The sequence below is a fragment of the Lepidochelys olivacea genome, assembly GCF_965140295.1.
Source record: "Lepidochelys olivacea isolate rLepOli2 genome assembly, chromosome: 1".
In the NCBI taxonomy this organism is placed as follows: Eukaryota; Metazoa; Chordata; order Testudines; family Cheloniidae; genus Lepidochelys; species Lepidochelys olivacea.
In genome coordinates, this window is record NC_140411.1 from 145,021,379 (window position 1) to 145,027,378 (window position 6,000).

The 6,000-nt window shown below is 46.8% G+C and overlaps 1 protein-coding gene across 2 annotated transcripts in view; it reads right to left on the reverse strand.

The window, feature by feature from the left end:
* KLHL15 (kelch like family member 15) overlaps positions 1 to 5,721 on the reverse strand; it is a gene marked incomplete at its 3' end in the record, with an annotated part of 33,150 nt that extends 27,429 nt beyond the window's left edge. The window contains exon 1 of one of the 2 annotated variants that reach the window (XM_084640750.1): positions 5,665 to 5,721. Of the gene's footprint in view, positions 1 to 5,357; positions 5,473 to 5,664 lie in introns of those variants that run through there. The other variant, XM_084640751.1, reaches the window with a different exon arrangement.
* Between the last annotated feature and the right edge of the window lie 279 nt (positions 5,722 to 6,000).

Consider the following 6,000-nt stretch of genomic DNA (forward strand, 5'->3'; position numbering starts at 1 on the left):
AGGAAATTTGAAGTAAAATGTTAGCATATACACAGGCTAAGAACCTGTGAAAATTAATTTGCATTTCAGGGACAGTTCAGCCTGCACACACTAGGGTTCTCAATTAGATTTTGGCAAAATACACATTGAGCCTGGGTAAAATTTTCAAACATGCCTAAGTGACTTAGGAGCCTACAGTCCCATTTTCAAAAGCAACTTAAACATTTGGGAGCCTAGATCTCACTGAAAGCCAGTGAGACTAACACTCCTAAATGCCTAAGTCACTTTTAAAAATGGGACCTAGATGCTTTTGAAAATTTTACCCACATTTTATAACACAGATTAAGCGGAATTCAAGTTAGAAATGGTGGAAAATTTTCAGATAATTGCCCAACTGCACATGGGACCATTAGGCTTATGTCTGAAGTACTTCCAAAACTCATTACAGAACATGGATTGTGTCCAACATGGTTATACATCATAAAATTACTATACTAGAACCCTGCTGAGGGAGGGAATAGTCTAGAATATCATTTGAACTGTGATAGCTGGGTGAAAAAAGTTGTTTAAAAATAACCTTGGCTGCAATGGATACAAAATGCTACATTCCTAGGGGTAAAGTTTTCAAAAGATAAGCAACTTAGGCATTTTTTAAAAATTTTACACATTGAAATTTTTGGAGTTTCATATTATAACCCAGTTCAGTCTTGCCTGCACAGCTGGAACTAAACCATGTTATAGTCCCAAAAAGATCAGAACTGCAATATTGGTTGATTATATGGTTCTAAAAAGTCTGGACTTTGGGTAAGAGAAAGCATATTGTCACATGGTCAGACCACTTCCATCTTATAACATGATTCACAGCACATTAAAATTTGCTGCAATAGACAGGCCTTTAAAACCGTATTTTAAGAATTGTTCTGACAGAAATGGTTCAAAACACAGCTGTAGCTATGGGCCAACCAATCATCTGTAGTTCCCAGTCCAGTCAGAACTTTCCCTAACTCTGCACCTTGATCAACCAGAGCTTCTGTCTCATTAGCTTGCATTACAAGAACTCAGCAGATATGAAATTTTAACTTGAAATGACCATGTTATTAATATCCAATGGTGAAACAGTGATCCAACTGAAGTCAATAGGCGTTTTGCCACTGATTTCAATGGGGACAGGATTTCATCCTAAACAACATATGTTGTAGATTACAGCCAATGGTATTTGCCTTCCTTTAAATTATTTAGGTATTGGACATGGCATAAAACTGTCCAGCAAATTTATTTAATGTTTGCATATTCGCCAAGCCAAGCAATGAACGTCACAATCAGATCTAACAGTAAATTAGTGATAGTCAAAAAGTGATCCTTTCAATGTGAAGTTTCAGAGTAACAGCCGTGTTAGTCTGTATTCGCAAAAAGAAAAGGAGTACTTGTGGCACCTTAGAGACTAACCAATTTATTTGAGCATAAGCTTTCGTGAAAAATACACACAAACCATGAAAAAATGGGTGTTTATCACTACAAAAGGTTCTCTCTCCCCCAACCCTACTCGCCTGCTGGTAATAGCTTATCTAAAGTGATCACTCTCCTTACAATGTGTATGATCATCAAGGTGGGCCATTTCCAGCACAGCCTCAGAAACAACTCTGACATCATAATCAAAAAGGCTGACAAAGGAGGTGCTGTTGTCATCATGAATAGGTCGGAATATGAACAAGAGGCTGCTCGGCAGCTCTCCAACACCACTTTCTACAAGCTATTACCCTCTGATCCCACTGAGAGTTACCAAAAGAAACTACAGCATTTGCTCAAGGAACTCCCTGAAAAAGCACAAGATCAAATCCGCACAGACACACCCCTGGAACCCCAACCTGAGACATTCTATCTACTACCCAAGATCCATACACCTGGAAATCCTGGGCGCCCCATCTCAGGCATTGGCACCCTAACAGCAGGACTGTCTGACTATGTAGACTCCCTCCTCAGGCCCTACGCTACCAGCACTCCCAGCTACATTCGAGACACCACTGACTTCCTGAGGAAACTACAATCCATCGGTGATCTTCCTGATGACACCATCCTGGCCACTATGGATGTAGAAGCCCTCTACACCAACATTCCACACAAAGATGGACTACAAGCCGTCAAGAACACTATCCCCGATAATGTCACGGCTAACCTGGTGGCTGAACTTTGTGACTTTGTCCTTACCCATAACTATTTTACATTTGGAGACAATGTATACCTTCAAATCAGCAGCACTGCTATGGGTACCCGCATGGCCCCACAGCATGCCAACATTTTTATGGGTGACTTAGAACAACGCTTCCTCAGCTCTCGTCCCCGAACGCCCCTACTCTACTTGCGCTATATTGATGACATCTTCATCAACTGGACCCATGGAAAAGACGCCCTTGAGGAATTCCACCATGATTTCAACAATTTCCATCCCACCATCAACCTCAGCCTGGTCCAGTTCACACAAGAGATCCACTTCCTGGACACTACAGTGCTAATAAGCGATGGTCACATAAACACCACCCTATACCGGAAATCTACTGACCGCTATTCCTACCTACATGCCTGCAGCTTTCACCCTGACCACACCACACAATCCATCGTCTACAGCCAAGCTCTGCAATAAGTCCGCATTTGCTCCAATCCCTCAGACAGAGACAAACACCTACAAGATCTCTATCAAGCGTTCTTACAACTACAATACCCACCTGCAGAAGTGAAGAAACAGATCGATAGAGCCAGAAGAGTTCCCAGAAGTCACCTACTACAGGACAGGCCTAACAAAGAAAATAACAGAACGCCACTAGCCATCACTTTCAGCCCCCAACTAAAACCCCTCTAACGCATTATCAAGGATCTACAACCTATCCTGAAGGATGACCCAGCACTCTCACAAATCTTGGGAAACAGGCCAGTCCTTGCCTACAGACAGCCCCCCAACCTGAAGCGAATACTCACCATCAACCACACACCACACAACAGAGCCACTAACCCAGGAACCTATCCTTGCAACAAAGCCCGTTGCCAACTATGCCCACATATCTATTCAGGGGACACCATCACAGGGCCTAATAACATCAGCCACACTATCAGAGGCTCGTTCACCTGCACATCCACCAATGTGATATATGCCATCATGTGCCAGCAATGCCCCTCTGCCGTGTACATTGGGCAAACTGGACAGTCTCTATGTAAAAGAATAAATGGACACAAATCAGATGTCAAGAATTATAACATTCAAAAACCAGTCGGAGAACACTTCAATCTCTCTGGTCACTCAATTTCTGATCTCAAAGTTGACTATCCTTCAACAGAAAAACTTCGAAAACAGACTCCAATGAGAGACTGCTGAATTGGAATTAATTTGCAAATTGGATACAATTAACTTAGGCTTGAATAGAGACTGGGAATGGTTGAGTCATTATAAAAAGTAACCTATTTGCCCTTGTTTATTCCTCCCCCTCCACTGTTCCTCAGACGTTCTTGTTAAACCCTGGATTTGTGCTGGAAATGGCCCACCTTGATCATCATACACATTGTAAGGAGAGTGATCACTTTAGATAAGCTATTACAAGCAGGCGAGTAGGGTGGGGGGAGAGAAAACCTTTTGTAGTGATAAACACCCATTTTTTCATGGTTTGTGTGTATGAAAACCACAGTATGCATCCGATGAAGTGAGCTGTAGCTCACGAAAGCTTATGCTCAAATAAATTGGTTAGTCTCTAAGGTGCCACAAGTACTCCTTTTCTTTTTTCAATGGGAAGTTGTCATTAACAAAAAATTATCCAAATTGCAACATTTAACTATGCAATTTGATCTAACATTAATAAAGTAGCAAGACAAACCTTTGATACCTAGTAGCCCTGAACATCTAAATTGATCAGTTTATACTTACAAACTTAAAGGTCTGAATTGTTAACGTATGGAAAAGTACTAGTATAATAAAAACCACAGAATTCTGACTACTACTGAAAACTAACTTTACAAAGTGCAGAACAAAATAAAGGACATTCATTCCATCTTAGTTTTTTCTTCATCCTATAGTTGTTTTATATTTCCCCAGTTCACTTGGAAGGGGCAACCCTAAGAATTTTTAAAAAGCAACAGTAACCTACTCTGGTATTTATTTAAATGTTTCGATATTATTTGCTAATCCTACAAATCACATGATATAAATTAATACAATTTTTACCCCTCACTGATTACTGAGCAGACTTTTTTTTAAAAAAACACACATCTATGTTTTTGGGAGACTCCTACAATTTAGGTATCTGGCATATTTAATACAATTCCTGAATCAAACCTCAAATATCAAGCTACCCCAATGTATAGAGTCGCAGTTTTCAGAGCCAGAAGATGGGTTACTTACAAATATAAAAGTCTTTTGATTCTTCCATCAAGGGGCAAGCATTAGACTAAATGCTAATTCGTGATCTCAGTCCACCTCCTCATGGACAAATTTTTGGAACACAAAGCCCTACACCAGAATTGACACCAGTGAGCAACCCTGTTGCTAACTTCAGCACACAGGCCTGGACTGAATGAACATGGAAACTGAACTAGAACAGACTGCTCCAAAAGAGGGTGCACGTTGGAAGGGTGGGCGTGGGAAGCCTATATACTGCTGTTGGCCCAGCCACATGTGTTTCGTGGAAAGGTAAGTTCAGTCTGCAAGACTTTTCCCGTCGCTAACTATCCTCACTTTAAAACAGGGAGAGATTTAAAACGAAAACACAAACTCAGCAGTAACCACTTCATATCCTCCCCACACGTTGTGCTCGCCATTGACGATTTTCCAGGGGAAAAGACTGATCACCAGGCCAGTCTCTCTCTGGAAATAAAAGGTATGGGGAAGGGGAGGGAGAAAAGAGAAAGCCCTAGAAAGGGGCATCTATTCTCGGGCGACACCTTCTAAGCGGCAGGAGAGCCAGGTCAGAGGAAAAACACCACCGGAGGCCGGGCGGGACGCGCGCCCACCGCGCAGGCCAGAGGCGCACGCACCCTGCCGCAGCCGGTTACACTACCCCGAGCATCCCCCGCTCCCGCTACCAGAGTTACCCGAGAAACACCCACCAGGATTATCCTCTTCCCGTGTGCTGCTGCTGCTGCAGACACGCAACAAGCCTCCCTCCACCCCTCACACGGGGCGGCGGCGGCAGCAGGCGGCTGAGCGAGCGGGGGGTGGGGGGGGTGTCCTCTTTTGCCCAGCCCATCAGGGACGGGGCTGGAGAGAAAACTGGGGGGGGCGGCGGAGAGCGGGGGGGGGGAAGGTGTGTGAACCGGCGCGGAAGCGGCTCTACCCCTCGGGCCAGCAGCGGCGGCGGGGGGAAGGGCAGAAGGGGGGACCCGGCGGCGGCGTCACCTACCTCTCAGCAGCAGCAGCAGCAGCACTGAAGACGCAACTCCGCCCGCCCAGCCTGCAGAGCCGGGGGTCTCGGTGTGACATAAAGCCGGGGGAGGAGGCGGCGCGCCCCGGGGGGGCTGAAGTGCGGGGCAAGGGCTGAGGTGACGCCCGCGGCAGGGTGGGGGGCGCGCGCCTGCGCCCCTGCTCCCCACTACGCCTGCGGGGGAGGCGCCGCCGGCACTGCCCAGGCACCAGCGCTCCCGGCCCCTCGCTCGCCCCCCGGACCCCTGCCTCGCCCCCCCCTCCCCCCGCCGCTCACACTTGTTTACCTCCTTCGCTGCCTAGCACAGGCACGGGCGCCATCTTCCCCCAAGGACAGGCCCCCCTGGCCGCACGTCACTTCCGCCGCCGCCACCTGCGGGAGAGGGCGGGATCAGCGGGCGACAGCGGCAGCCGGCCCCCGCACCTGCCCCGGGAGCTCCGCCATTGCCACCCCTCCCCCTTCGTTACCTCGCGTGCACCGTCACTGCCACCCTCTTCCCTGCCTCTTATTGCCCCGACACTGTCACCCCCCACCCCTTCACTGCACCCCACCACCTCTTTACTGCCTCACTGCAACGACCTTGTCATCCCCCCTCCTCATTGCCTCTCTCTGCACCCCAGCA